General features: G+C 35.5%; 1 protein-coding gene and 1 long non-coding RNA gene across 6 annotated transcripts in view; one reads left to right on the top strand and one right to left on the bottom strand.

Annotated features, from left to right (window-relative positions):
* The window catches only part of EPHA6 (EPH receptor A6), a 963391-nt gene that overhangs the window by 630108 nt on the left and 317009 nt on the right, over positions 1–16274 (top strand). The gene's annotated exons all lie outside the window — the stretch shown is intronic.
* On the bottom strand, positions 6732–15458 carry LOC115832155. Its single transcript, XR_004027594.1, has 3 exons — positions 15448–15458; positions 12835–12837; positions 6732–6855 (listed from the first exon to the last, which is right to left on the bottom strand). It is a non-coding gene; the product is annotated as an uncharacterized LOC115832155 (long non-coding RNA).

Genomic DNA, 16274 nt, shown 5'->3' with positions numbered 1-16274 from the left:
CGCTTTTCCTGACACAGTGTAATCATTCAATACAAATTAGGGAATAAGTGATTGTATGAATGAACGATTTCTTACTCCTTAACTCCTACTTTTTCTTTTTTTAACGGAAAAAAAGTGCTGTGTCCAATAGCCTAACTAGAAAGTGATTTATTGGCTTTTACAATAATGCCAGAGTAGGCATTTTAAAAGGCTCTTTCTTTACAAAGTAGGTAGGTATGTGTAAAGCATACTCTTGATGGTGATTTTGTTCTTACAAAACTTAAGGGAGAATTTCAAGGACTTGCCTTCTCTTCTCTTGTCCAAAAAAAAAAAAAAAAAAAAATCTGAGCTTGGAGGAGAAAGATGGCTGTCACTCTGGTGTAGTGAGTTTTCTCTGAGAGCAAATTTTAAAGTGCTCTGAGAATGCTATTGTCAGGATCAGAGTCTGGGGCCACTAGCTAGGAGGGAGAATTATTTCTGAGACTTTGGTGCTGAGCCAAGGTACTGAAGGAAAACTGCAGTAGTACCATTCCAGCAGCATGCACTGATTTCTTACAGACATAGAAGTAAATCCTATCTAGAGAAAAGCTCTCAAAATATAAGACTCAGACATCACAGATTATGATCAGGCATTAATATCACAATCAAAGACTACTAATTACAGGAAAAAAAATGAGTGAATGAGGAGAAACCATCTGCAACAGATTTAGGATCTCAAGGACTTGTGATGCATTAAAGAATCATACATAAAACAACTATGTTTGAAAAGTTTAAAAAATAATAAATGCAATCAAGAGATTGAGAAAAAGATAAGAATAAGCAGATTGGGGCAATTAAACTTATAAAATTATATATATAATTATAAGAAAAAATAGATACACAATCATACACTATATATATTAATATTTATCAGTATATACTAATAAATGATACTAATAATTACTAATTAAAAGACATTTAAAAAATCTAACAATACTGGACTACATTCTAAGAAAAAGAAAACAATAGAGAGCATACAATACTTATATGAATAATGACTGTGAGTTTTCTAGAAGCAAGTATAGCATGTTCAAAATAGGAAAAATAAAACATATCTAGAAACTTTATTAGAACTGCATAGTATAAAGGAGATAGAGAAAGGGGACATTTTAAAAATTAGGCATATAGAAGAAATCACTGACAAAAAAACATGACAACCAGACATAAAGCAGGTGTTTTACCACAACAGAAAGTAGACAGTTGAAAATAGTACCCTCACATTTTTCAACCCAGAATGATATATGCCAAACTATTTTTTCAAGAATAAGGGGAAAATATTGGTGTTTAGAGATAAACAAAAAGAGAGAGTTTGTCACTCAAAGACCTACCATAAAGAAATGAGCATAAATAAGAAGGAAAATGATTCCAAAACCATAGTATAAGAAGCAAGAAGTGAATAAATAAAATAGTAAACATGTACATAAATCTGAAAAAATACCTGTAGAAAATAGTATCTTTCAAAACAAATAACTCAAATACAAGATAAAATAGCATGCATGAGTCAAAGAATAAGTTGTAAAGGAAATTCAAGTACTTCTAATTGAATAATAATGAAAATATTACATAGCATAGAGTGTGGCATCCAGTATATGCAGGTAATAAATGAACAAGTATAATAAATGCTCTTATTGGAAAATAATGAAGTCAAAAAATTAATGAACTAAGTATCTTACTTAAGAATTTAACAGGGCCAGGTGCTGTGGCTCAAGCCTGTAATCCCAGCACTTTGGCAAGCCAAGGCAGGAGGATCAGCTGAGTTCGGGAGTTTGACACCTGCCTGACCAATATGGAGAAACCCCGTCTCTACTAAAAACACAAAATTGCGGGGCATGGTGGCACATAACTGTAATCCCAGCTACTCAGGAGGCTGAAGCAGGAGAATCGCTTGAACCCAGGAGGTGGAGTTTGTGGTGAGCTGAGATCCTGCCATTGCACTCTACCCTGGGCAACAAGAGCAAAACTCCATCACAACAAACAAACAAACACACAAACAAACAAAACGGAAGGGGTCAGTCATGGTGGCTCACGTCTGTAATCCCAGCACTTTGGGAGGCTGAGGTGGGTGGATCACCTGAGGCCAGGAGTTCAAGACCAGCCTGGCCAACATGGTGGAAACCGCTTCTCCACTAAAAATACAAAAATCAGCCTGGTGTGGTGGCAGGCATCTGTAATCCCAGCTACTTGGGAGTCTGAGGCAGGAGAATCACTTGAACCTGGGAGGCAGAGGTTGCAGTGAGGCGAGATGTTGCCACTACAATCCAGCCTGGGCAACAGAGGGAGACTCCCTCTCACACACACACACACAAAAGAAAATAAAAAGAATTTAACAGAAGGAATAAAAAACAGTAAGTCCAGGGAAAGTAGGAGGAAAGAAATCCTTACCGCAAGAGCAAAAGTGGGAAAATAAAAAAACAAAGACAAAATAGAGAAAATCAACAAAACCAAAAATTGAAAAAACTGATTGATTACATAAACCTTTAGAAAGATTGATAAAAATTTAGGTCTCTAAATTCAAGAAAGAAGACACTTAGATTATTGAAGTAATTCAAGTCTCTAAAGGCTGAGAAACTTGGAAGCAGCTAGAAATCAACACATGAAATAACCAAAATGGAGACAAGAAACTTCTGTAGATTAAAGTAAAAACTGGGTTGTAATACCAAAAATACCTGATTTTGAGAATACAGAGGAAAAGGAAAGGAAAGGCCTTCTGAAAAATGTCTTTTTGGTTAACTTTACATGCATTTTTCATGGGTCAATTGATCAACACTAAATATTAAGTTTGTTAATCATTTGTTTATTTGTGTATTCATTCACTGTGTATGATAGATCTATGTGCCAATTTGGGTATTATAAATATACATAAATCTCTCATATATCATACTTCAAGTTATAATAATGTCACTCGTTCTGTGAACCCTTTGATATATCATTCCATTCAATAAACTGTTTATCCTTTGATTCTTAAAAAAAAAAGTTAAAAATTGATCAAAATAAAAGAAACAAGAAACTAAAAACTAGGAAGAATAATGGAGATACAGTAACAAATATTATAGAGATTGGAAATATAATGAATTTTCCAAGATCAAATTTATGTAAATTACATGTGAAAACTTACACAAGCTACAAAAAACTTCATACATATATTATTTACTAAATATGACTAAAAAGGAAATAGAAAGCTTTCATAATTACTTCACTACTAAATAATTGGAATCAGTGGATAAAAATTGTTCCCAACACTAAGAGCATCTTCCTTAGATGGTTTTTAAGTCATTTTTTCCCCCAACTTTCAAGGAACCCATCATTTCAAACATATTCAAGCTTTTCCTAAGAATGGAGAAAAAAGGAATTTTCTGAAGTGTGTTCCATAAGGCCAGAATAACCTCTTAACTGAATGAGGGCAGTAGAAATAATAACTACAGGTAAATCTTACTCAGAAGCATAGGTACCAAATCCTAAATTAAGTGTTAACCAACCAAACCAGCTAAATATAGAAAAAAAGACAAACAGACAAAAAAAATAGGGCCAATCTGGATTTATTTCAGGAATGTATGAGTATTTTAACAGTAGATAATTTATCAGTGTAACTTAACATTCAGCAGATAAAAGGAAAAGGTCCAAATAATCACCTTAATAGATGCAGAAAAGGCATTTGATATATACCATCTATTCTTGGGTATTATTCTCAGAAATCTAGTAATATGAGATAACCTCTTTAACATAATTCAGATCAAGCAAATAGCCTTCTTAGTGAGGAAATATTACACTACTTCTCCCAAAACAAGAACTACATAAAAATGTCCATTATCATAGTTTCTACTAAATATTAGAGGATCTCGCCATTTCAATGGGATAAAAATAAAATAAAAGCATATATGTTGTTAAAAAAAACCCACATTATTCTAGATGATATGACTCTACATAAAAATTTTTCCCGAATGTACATTGAGATTTAAAAAGATTATAGTACGGTGTCTCGCTCTGCAAATTTAAATGCATTTCTATACATCAGCAGCAAAAGAGAACACATTTTAAAGAAGTTAAATTTACAGTAGCAACTTAATCTGTGAAGTATTTGAGAATAAATCTAAAATAGTTTTCAACATGTACAAAACAATAATAAAACTTTATAGAAAGACATTAAAAACACTCAAATACAGTCCACATTTGTAAATAAGAAAAGCTTATCATAGAAAGATCAGTTTTACCCCAAATGATGTGCAGCTCTAATGTCTAATAAAAATTCTAGCAGATCTTTTTGTGGAAATTGAAAAACTGATTTTAAACTTGATGAGGAAATGAAAAATAGGGAGCCATGAATAACCAGGATACTTTTGATACAAAATAAGTTGAAGTTACATGCCTTGGCAGATACTTTAGAGTTACTCTAAAGTATAGTGCATAACATTGCTGCACAATGAGACAGCAAGACCAATGTATAATAACAGAATGTTCAGAAACAGACTTGCACATGTGCGGACCTTGAACCTATGGCAGAAGTGGCACTGCAGATCATTAAAAATGTATGGGCTATTCACTAGGTAATAGGTACTGGGTAATGTATATGGTAGAAAAAAAAAAGAAACTAGATTCCCACCTCATATCATTCACAAATTTAAATCCAAGTGTTCTAAGGACAAAATGTGATGGAAAGAACTTTAAAATTTTTGGAAGGAAAAGAGAGAATAATCTCCTTTCTCCTTGCAAGGAAAAGATTTCACAAATGAAATGCATGTTCTTACCTTAAAAGAAAAATTGATAATTTTCATTATAGTCATTTTAAGAATACTCTCTCAAAAAACTTTAGATTGTCAAAAGACAAGACAAACTGGGAGAAGATATTTGCCATGCATACAATTAGTAAAGGAGTAGTATCCAAAATACATAAAGAAATCCTGTAAAACTATCAGAAAAAGAACAGCCAATTGAAAACCCTATGTAAGATCTGTATGTCAACCTAGGTAAGAAAATATGCTCAACTTCATTAGTAATAGGGAAACTGCAATTCAACAAGAATACTTAAGTATCAAAATATATATACCCCCAACACTGGAGTACCCAGATTCATAAAACAGGTTTTTAGAGACCTCTGAAGAGACTTAAATAATCACCTAATAGTGGGAGATTTCAGTATTAGACTGATCATTGAGGCAGAATACTTGCAAAGATATTTGAGACGTAAAATCAGCACTTGACGAAATGGACCTAACAGATATCTACAGAGCATCCACTGAACAACATACATTATTCTCAGCTGTACATAGCACATACTCTAAAATCAACCAGAAGTTCAGCCATAAAGCAATTCTTAACAAATTACAATATCAGAAAAGAAAACTCAGTCATATATCCCTGATGAGCATAGATGCAAAATTCCACAACAAAACATTAGCAAAGCAAACAAGTACCACATCAAATAGCTAATCCACCAGGATCCATTAGGCTTTATTCATGGGATGCAAGGTTGGTTCAACATACACAAATCATTGTGATTCAGTAAACAAAACTAAAAACAAAAACCACATGATCATCTCAGTAGCTGCAGAAAAGGCTTTCAGTAAAATTCAACATCACTTCAAGTTAAAAACACTCAACAAACAAGGCATTGAAGGAACATACCTGAAAATAAGAAGTGTCATCTATGACAAAACCACAGTCAACACCATAGTGAATGGGCAAAAGCTGGACGCATTTCCCTTGACAACTGGAACAAGACAAGGATGCCTACTCTAACCATGCCTATCCAAAATAGTACTAGAAGTAGTAGCTAGAGTAATCAGGCAAGAGAAAGAAATAAAAGGCATTCAAATAAAAAGAGAGGAAGAAAAACTATCTTCACAGATATGATTTTATAGCCAGAAAACCCCATAATCTTTGCCCAAAAGCTCCTAGATCTGATAAAAAATTTCAACAAGTTTCAGTATACAAAATCAATGTGCAAAAATTGGTAGCATTTCTATACATGAACATTGTCCAAGATGAGAGTCAAATCAAGAATAAATTCCATTCACAATAGCCACTAAAAGAATAAAATACCTAAGAATACATCTAACCAGGGAGGTGAAAGATCTCTACAATGATAAATATAAAACGCTGCTCAAAAAAATCACAGACAACACATACAAATGGAAAAACTATTCATGTACATGGATAGAAAGAATTCTTATTATTAAAATTGCCATACTACCCAAAGCAATCTACATATTCAATGCTATTCCTATCTACTTATGACATTTTTTACAGAATTAGAAAAAACCTTTCTAAAATTAATATGGAACCAAAAAAGAGACCAAATAGCCATAGCTATTCTAATCCTAAGAAAAAAGAACAAAGCTGGAGGCATCACATTACCTGACTTCAAACTATACTACAAGGCTACAATAACCAAAACAGCATTGTACAGAAACAGATCCCTAGACTAATGCAACAGGTTAGAGAACCCAGAAATAAAGCCTCACGCCTATGGCCATCTGATCTTCTACAAAGTCAACAAAAACAAGCGATGGGGAAAGGACTTGCTATTCAATCAATGATGCAGAAATAACTGGTTAGTCATATGCAGAAGAGTGAAACTGGCCCTCTTCTGTATTAGTCTCTTCTCAGGCTGCTAATAAACACATACTTGAGACTGGGTAATTTATAAAGGAAAGAGGTTTAATGGACTCACAGTCCCACGTGGCTGGTGAGGCCTCACAATAATGGTGGAAGGCGAATGAGGAGCAAAGTTATGTCTTACATGGCAGCAGTCAAGAGCAAGTTTGTGCATAGGAACTCCGATTTATAAAACCATCAGATCTCTTGAGACTTATTCAGTACCATGAGAACAGTATGGGGAAACTGTCCCCATGATTAAATTATCTCCATCTGGCCCCATCTTTGACACATGGGGATTATTACATGTTAAGGTGAGATTTTGGTGGGCACACAGCCAAACCATATCTTTTCACCCCTGGCCATTCCCAAATCTCATATCCTCACATATCAAAACTAATCATGCCTTCCCTACAGTCCCCCAAATCTTAACTCATTTTACCATTAACTCAAAGGATAACAATCACAGTCCAAAGTCTCAGCTGAGACAAAGCAAGTCCCTTCCACCTGTGAGCGTGAAAAATCAAAAGCAAATTAGTGACCACACTTGGTGGTCACACCTGTAATCCCAGCATTTTGGAAGGCCAAGGCGGGCAGATTACCTGAGGTCAGGAGATCAAGCCCAGCCTGGCCAACATGGTATAACCCCATCTGTACTAAAAATACAAAAAAAAAATTAGCCAGGCATCGTGGTGGGCACCTGTAATCCCAGCTACTCAGGAGGCTGAGGCAGGAGAATCACTTGAACCCAGGAGGCAGAGGTTGCAGTGAGCTGAGACCACGCCATTGCACTCCAGTTTGGGCAACAAGAATGAAACTCCGTCTCAAAAAAAAAAAAAGCAAGTTAGTTACTTCCTAGATACAATGGGAGTACAGGTGTTGGGTAAATACACCTGTTCCAAATGGGAGAAATTGGACAAAATGAAGAGGCTACAAGCCAATGCAAGTCCAAAATCGAATGAGGCAGTAATTAAAGCTCCCAAAGAATCTCCTTTGACTCCATGTCTCATATCCAGGTTATACCAATGCAAGAGGTGGGCTCCCATGGCCTTCGGCAGCCCTACCCCTGTGGCTTTGCAGGGTACAGCCCCCTCCTGGCTGCTATCACTGGCTGGCATTGAGTGTGTGTGACTTTTCCAGGTGCATGATGCAAGCTGTCCGTGAATCTGCCATTCGGGTCTGGAGGACAGTGGCCCTCTTCTCACAGCTCCACTAGGCAGTGCCCCAGTGGGGACTCTGTGTGGGGGCTCCAACCCCACATTTCCCTTCCACATTGCCCTAGCAGAGGTTCTTCATGAAGGCTTCATCCCTACAGCACAGCTCTGCCTGGACATCCAGGTGTTTCCATATATCCTCTGAAATATAGGCAGAGGCTCCCAAACCTCTGTGCACCTGCAGGCTCAACACTATGTGAAAGCTTCCAAGGTTTGGGGCTTGCACCCCCACAAAGCCACAACCCAAGTTTGTACATTGGTTCCTTTTAGCCATGGCTGGAGTGGCTGGGATGCAGGGCACCAACTCCCTAGGCTGCGCACAGCAGAAGGGCCCTGGGCCCAGCCATGAAAATGTTCTTTTCTCCTAGGCCTCTGGGCCTGTGATGAGACGGACTGCCAGGAAGTTCTCTGACATGGCCTGTAGACATTTTCCCCATTGTCTTGGTGATTAACATTGGGCTGTTCATTACTTATGCAAATTTCTGCAGGAGGCTTGACTTTCTTCCCAGAAAATTGTTTTTTCTTTTCTATTGCATTGTCAGGCTGCAAATTTTCCAAACTGTTATGCTCTGCTTCCTCTTGAACACTTTACTGCTTAGAAATTTCTTCTACCGGATACTCTAAATCATCTCTCTCAAGTTCAGAGCTCCACAGATCTCTAGGGCAGGGGCAAAATGCCTCCAGTTTCTTTGTATAGCAAGAGTGACTTTTACGCCAGTTTCCAAGAAGTTCCTCATCTCCATCTAAGACCACTTCAGCCTGGACTTTATGGTCCATATCACCATACATTTTGATCAAAGCCATTCAACAAACCTCTAGGAAGTTCCAAACTTTCTCAGATCTTCCTGTCTTCTGAGCCCTCAAACTTTCCAACCTCTGCCTGTTACCCAGTTCCAAAGTTGCTTCCACATTTTCGAGTATCTTTACACCATCACCCCACTACCCCATACCAATTTACTGTATTAGTCTGTTCACATGCTGCTAATAAAGACATAGCCAAGACTGGGTAACTTATGAAGGAAACTTATTAACTCACAGTTCCATATAGCTGGGGAGGCCTCACAATCATGGTGGAAGGCAAAGGAGAACCAAATGTATGTCTTACACAGCAGCAGGCAAGAAAAAGCATGTGCAGGGGAACTCCCATTTATGTAACCATCAAATCTCATGAGACTAATTTACTACCACAAGAACAGTATGGGGGAAACCACCCCCATAATTCAATTATCTCCACCTGGCCCTGTCATTAGCATGTGGGGACTATTACCATTCAAGGTGAGACTTGGGTAGGGACACAGCCAAACCATGTCACCTTCTTTATACCATATACAAAAATAAACTCAAAATGAATTAAATACTTAAATATAAAACCATATTTAAAACTATAACATTCCTGGAAGAAAACCTAGGAAATACCATTCTGGACATCCACCCTGGCAAAGATTTTATGAGGAAGCCTCCAATAGCAATTGCAACAAAAACATTGTCAAGTGGAACATAATTAAACTAAAGAGCTCCTGCCAAGCAAAAGAAATTATCAACAGAGTAACTAGACAACCTACAGAATGGGAGAATGTATTTGCAAACTGTGCATCCAACAAAGGTCTAATGTCTAGAATCTATAAGGAACTTACACAAATTAACAGGCAAAAAGCAACCTCATTAAAAAATGAGCAAAGGACATGAACAGATACTTCTTAAAAGAAGACATACACATGGCCAAAATTATATAAAATAAGTCAACATCACTAATCTTTGGGAGAAATGCAAATCAAAGCCACAATGCGATACCATCTCACACCAGTCAGAATGGTTATTATTAAAAAGACAAAAAATAACAGATACTGAAGAGGTTGCAGAGAAAAAGAAACACTTATGCACTGTTGGTGCAATTAAATTAGTTACAACTGTGGAAAGCAGCGTGGCCATTCCTCAAAGAGCTAAAAACAACTACCATTTGACCCAACAATCCCATTATTGGGTATATACCCAAAGGAATATAAATAATTTTATTATAAAGATGCATGCTTATGTTCACTGCAGAACCATTCACAATAGCAAAGTCTTAGAATCAATCTAAATGACCATTAATGGTAGAGTCAGTAAAAAATTATCATACACATACACCATGCAGTACCATGCAGCCATAAAAAAGAATAAGATCATGTCCTTTCCAGGAACATGGTTGCAACTGGAGGCCATCATCCTTCGCAAACTAATGCAGGAAAACAAAATATTGCATGTTCTCACCTATAAGTGGGAGCTAAATGATGAGAACACATGGACACGTAGAGGAATAACAGACACTGGGGCCTACTGGAGGGTGGAGAGTGGGAGGAGGAAGAGGGCCAGGAAAAGTGACTAATGGGTACTAGGCTTCATACTTCAGTGATTAAATAATCTGTACAACGAACCCCATGACACAGGTTTACCTGTGTAACAGAACTCACATGTATCCTTAAACTTAAAGTAAAATTAAAAAAAAAAATAAGAAAATGTGGTACATATACACCATGGAATATGATGCAGCCATAAAAAATAACAAAACCATGTCCTTTGCAGCAACAGGGATGGAACTCAAGGGCATTATCCTAAGCCAATTAATACAGGAGGAGAAAACCAAATGCTGCACGTTCTCACTTATAAGTGGTAGTTAAATGTTGAGTATGCATGACACAAGGAAGGGAACAATAGACACTGGGGCCTACTCGAGGGTTGAGGGTGGGGAGGGTGCTATCTATGGGGTACTATGCTTATTACCTGGGTGATAAAATAATCTATATCCCAAATCCCTGCAACACACAATTTAACTATGTAAGAAACCTGCACATGTATTTCCTGAACCTAAAATAAAAGTTGGAAAGAAAAAAAATATATGAATAGTGTATATTAGTGAAATGAATGAACAGTTGCTATTGCCCCAAAATGGTAAGCTTTAGAAATATAATTTAGTCCCAGAAGACTACATATAAAAATATTTGTAGAAACCTCAAAAACATACGAAACTAAACAATATATTATTTATGGACCTTTAAAGTGATAACTCTTATTTTTATAAGTAAGGAAATGATAAAATTCATGATAGTAAATATCTCTTTGAAAGAGGGAGGAGACTGGATAGGGAAGGAACACAGAAATACAAGTTAAGGAAACTATTAAGTTACTATATTAAGGTACAATATTGCTTATGATATGTCAGAATTTATATCACTTTTGTATGTTTTAAACTAATATTTCACGAAGCTTATATCATGGATCTAGTCTCACTAGATGTTTTACCACTATAGCTACATGGTCAAATTGATATGGAAAATGTAGAATATATTTTTATTTCTAGAGTTTCACAGATCACATGGGCATATTAAATGCTCGGAGAAAGCCTAAACTAAGCAACCTACATATTTTATTTAACTGGGTGTTTTCCAAATACATTTTCTCTCAGTGGTGACGAGGAGAGTGTTCTCCCTTTAAGAGAGAGAACGGGCTACAAGGAGGGTCTCCAGCTACCACAGCTTCAAGGATTCACCTGAAGGTTCACCTGAAAGCCCTCATTCTGCCTGAGATCTGGGTACTAGAACCAGACCTTTCTTGCTGAATACAGAATTGCTCAAAAGAGCAGTCTCCTCTTGGGACTCCTAAACGCCTGGCCAAGACTTTCTCAGGCTTGCAGTGCCATCAGAGTCATTTTCTACCCAATCCTCCTTCTTTAACTCTCTTCTCACAGGCATCGGGCCTGTATTATGGTCTGAAAGAGCTTTCTTGCCTCCTTGCGATTCCTCACCCCTTTGACTTGCACAGGTGTTTCTTTCCATTAATACCTTCTCTTTCAACATCATTTTAGAGTCTGCTCCCAAGAAAACCCAAACTTACACAAGCCATGATTTTTTTTTCCATAACAACACATAATTCTTGGTAATAGTGTTCCAAGGAAACCCTATGGGAAATGATTTAAGCCAAACGTTTTCTGAGTTTCCAAACTTGATTGCTGGCAAGTGAGGAAATTATAGAAACATAAATGTGGGTTTTAGTTCATCCATACTTTTATAGTAGGAAAATATTTTTAAATTTTGCATGTATCTTTTTTTCCTTTGAATCCTTTATTCCTTTCCTTCAGAATGAGGGTTATGGAAAATTAATTCCCAGTGGCAGAGTGAGTCCCTTAAATTTCTTTCACCAAATAATCTTACCATTCCGATGTGTGTTGTTGTTTATTTCACTGAAGTATGAATTCGAAGCAAGTACTCTAAGGAAGAAAAAATATAACAGTAAATATATTTTGTTCTTTTTTAAATATCACATAGTTTTATTTCTTATCTGTTCTTAATTGGTTTTTATAAGGACCTCAGCCATGAGCCTAGAGATAGAAAAGATAGATGTTTCTTTTCCCCTATAGCATATTCAAAAGTTTAAATGAAGTTTATTCAGAGTCCTTAGTTTTACCAATTATTTTTTCCTTTCTCGGATGTACAAATCTTTAATACACTAAATGCAGCTTCTATAATTTTAAACAAATCCATTCTTCAAACCAAACCAAAGACAGAATAACTTTTATAAAACAGGAGACACTTTAGAGGTATAGTTAGTAGGTACTTGTAATTTTCATGTGTTTGCAGACTCTGCAATGTTGGTGTCAATATATTTTTAATTTCTTCCTGTTTGATAAGTGTACACCATACAGATGCTGCTGTGGATGCAGTATTGGCCCCAGTCAGTCTTTCTACCGTGAGAATCTCCTCTAGGCACTGTGGCCCTCCCTGGGCTTACTAAGCCAGACAAACTTCCACAGTGAATGTGATGTTTGCTGAACAACATGGAAATTGGATATAAAACCTTTATTTCTTTTTTAAATTAATTTTTAAATATCATATAGTTTTATTTCTAAATGAAATTAAAGAATGAATAACATTCATATTCAAACTGATGAAAAAATTGGCACAGTAGGTATATTACATTGGGCATTGCTAAATATTCTATGCCTCATGAATAACTTATACCCAGAAACATTTTTGACACCCTCATTCGTTGTAAATTTCAAAGAATATTTAAAGTGATTTAATGAATATGGCAACTATGGAAGAAAATAGATTCAACAAACTAATAAAATGAAAGTTTCTGATTTTAAATTAAATACCTAGAAGTGATTTTAGGGGACTAAAATCACTAATAATTTTTCCAAGGTGAGCAACTAAAATTTCAAAAAATATAAAATATCTTAAAGTATCATGTATTCACACAATGGTCTTCTTAGATGACAGATACCTCTGCTAGGTACTATAGATTTTTATTGGAATAAGCCTCAAATCCTGGAACCTGAAAAAATACCCTACATTGGAATTCATTTTCAAGTACTTATGAGTAGAATGTATTTAGCTTCAAAACTATAATTTGATTTTCATTCAAAATAGTTAAATAATTCTTTTGGATGGGCATTTGCAAATCAAGAAGACTAAATTCATTACTTTAATGAGATAAACTTTAAATGAACCACTTTTTATAAAGCATTCATACTGGGTAATTTTTGTAATGCATTTGTCTTAATGCTTTCAAAATGTCCTTTCTCAGAACTCTTGTAAGGGAGGCTGAGTTAACAACCTATTATTATGTACTCCTTACTGAGCTGTTAATAGCTTTACAGTCTCTCAAAGAATACACCTGCTGCTCATAAAAACATTTATGTTGCTACAGAATTTGGCTGTGTTTTAATATCATGTATTTGCAGTGACCTTGTAGAATCCGTACTGATTCCATATTTTTTAGGGAAAAAACAATAATAAAGAACATTGTCCATTTATTTTAGCATATTAATGGAAAATTATAAAATAATTTGATTAATGTATGAGTTCTAATATTTGAAAAGTTGGTTTTCAATAATGCTTTTAAATTTCTTGGTAATTTTTTACACTATTTGAGATTGTTTCTATTTTCATTTTTGAAAGTTTGTTATCTCAATTTATATATGTTGAAAAAGGTTTATTTTCACATATGTGTATATTTTAATTAGAAACTGATGGCTTAAATTCTATTAGAAATATCAACATTTCCACAGAATAATTGAAAAAAGTAAAAATTGAAATTAATGTAGACCTTTCAAAAACTTTAAGTAAAAAAAAATAAGTCTATAATGAGAAAATGTAAAATTTTAGTTAAGGCAGTATTCTAAAGTTTTTCATGGTTGAATACAGTATAAATTAATTGTTTTTGGCTAAGTTTCAGTTGGCAAAGGCGAATTGTTCCCCAAACCTGTGTTTGATCCTTCCATTTCACACAAGGACATTTAAAGAAGGCAATCAATGCAATAATTATTTCCATATGCCCCTTGATTCTTGTGATTTTATGGATAAACCACAGCAGGTGGATGAAATCTTTCCATCCTATCTAATTTAGCAATGCCTGAATATATGTAGCTATTACAACTCCTGTTATCCACAACTCCTTGGTAATTTTCCTCCTATTTGTTGAATTATGCATCATAGCATTTTTCTTTCTCATGTTTAACAAGTTTATACTTTTAAAAGACCACCAGATAGTTCTTTTTGTATTTTAAAAAGACCACCAGATGGACTTAATTCAATTGTTGGTTAGCACAGGAATGAATGGTTTTATTGCTGTCCACCTTCAACATGGCAAACAGATAGAGGTACCTGCCAGATATATAGTCCTTTTAAGCTCCTAAAACATGCAATAATCAATGATTATTCCAAATCACTATTTTTTACTCTTAAATGTCAAAATGGTTTCATTGTACCTATGAGGGCTACATTAACAACTAATCAACTGGTCTTATCTACAGAAACAGGCAACTGACTTAAGACTCAAGTTACTAGCTGTATAAAGATACCTCAAGACATTGATGTTATTCCCACATAGAGATCTCAACTGCCCACTTAATTACATAAAGTGCCAGACCCCTGGGAATTTTGCTGACTTATCCTACTAATTTTCTTGACATGGAATTAAAAGGTGCTGTTGTTCTGGAAGATGAATTTACTAAATAACAAATGCAGTTCCATCCACTAACTCAAGGTATAGTTTATTATTAAAATATTACTTCTTACTCAAAGTGACAAATGTTTCCAGCAACAACACAAATATCTATTTAATTACATTCACAACAGCATTGATAATCATTCTAACATTTAATGAGGATGGCCCAGCTTAGAAATCACTTCACATGCATTAACATTCGACCCATTACAGTATTGTGAGGTGGATAAAACTGAGGTTTTATGTTACTTTTTATCAAAGCATGCTGTGACTCAGTAATAAGATGAAGGGCTTATGTTCACCTGTCTTGTAAGTCACAGAAAGAAGCACTGTTTCTTCAAATTCCAATCCAGTGCTTTTATTAATAAAGTATATTAGTCTGTTCTCATACTGCTATGAAGATACTACCCGAGACTGGGTAATTTATAAAGGAATGAGGTTTAATTGACTCACAGTTCCACATGGCTTGGGAGGCCTCAGGAAACTTACAATCATGGTGTAAGGCAAAGAAGAAGCAAGGACCTTCTTCCCATGGTGGGAAGAGAGAGAAGAGCCAGGAGCGAAGGGGTAAGAGCCCCTTATAAAACCACCGTATGTCGTGAGAACACACTCACTATCACGAGAACAGCACGTGGGAAACCACCCCCATGACCCAATCACCTCCCACTGGGTTTCTTCCTTGACATGTGGGGATTATAGGGATTACAACTTGGAGATGAGATTTGGGTGGGGCCACAGAGCCAAACCACATCATAAAGTCATTCAGTTTGTAATATAGAGGATCCTGTTGGAAGCTATAAAAGAATTAGAAATCTCAGTTTAAAGCACTGCAAATCTCATAGTCTTTTCATCTACAGCATAGATATCCTCCTAAACTCAGTATGGTGGTAAAAACTGAAATGGAAATGCAAATAAGGAAAACTGGTTTGGCCTGTTCTCTACAGTTTGCCTGTTCTCTGTAGTTTGCCTTCATAGATGAGCACAGATATGTAAGTTAATTGTTGTGATAAAAGAAATAACAGTTTCATTCTTCCTAATGAGACTCTTACCTTACATAGTAAAAAGAGAAGTGAATATGTGTCTTGAGGTCATTAGTGTTGTTTGATGAAGACTCAAAATCTCATGAAATACTAATAAATTATAATCTTTTTAAACCTTAATTTTTTGGGACATAGGAAAATCTCATTTTAATTGCAAAAGACTTCATTTACAGCACAGTCAATAATGAACCAACAGGAGAGTTGCTGACTTTGGAACATATAAATATATAAAAATCCCTTGCAATTCAGGTAGTCGAGATAATAAGGGCATACAAGGAAAGCAATCCTCATTTTTCTGAAAAGTTTTACATTTTAAAAGGTGACTAGGCATACTTGGAAGTTCAAAGCAGTGTGATGTACCTTGCAGGGAAAGAAGGAGGAAAAACCCTTTTCCATGTTGTTAGACAAATATATATCAAATATATCC

This window comes from Nomascus leucogenys, chromosome 21 (assembly GCF_006542625.1).
Source record: "Nomascus leucogenys isolate Asia chromosome 21, Asia_NLE_v1, whole genome shotgun sequence".
NCBI classification, from domain to species: Eukaryota; Metazoa; Chordata; class Mammalia; order Primates; family Hylobatidae; genus Nomascus; species Nomascus leucogenys.
The sequence above is the reverse complement of the archived record's forward strand: the minus strand, read 5'-3'. Positions and strand labels throughout refer to the sequence as shown.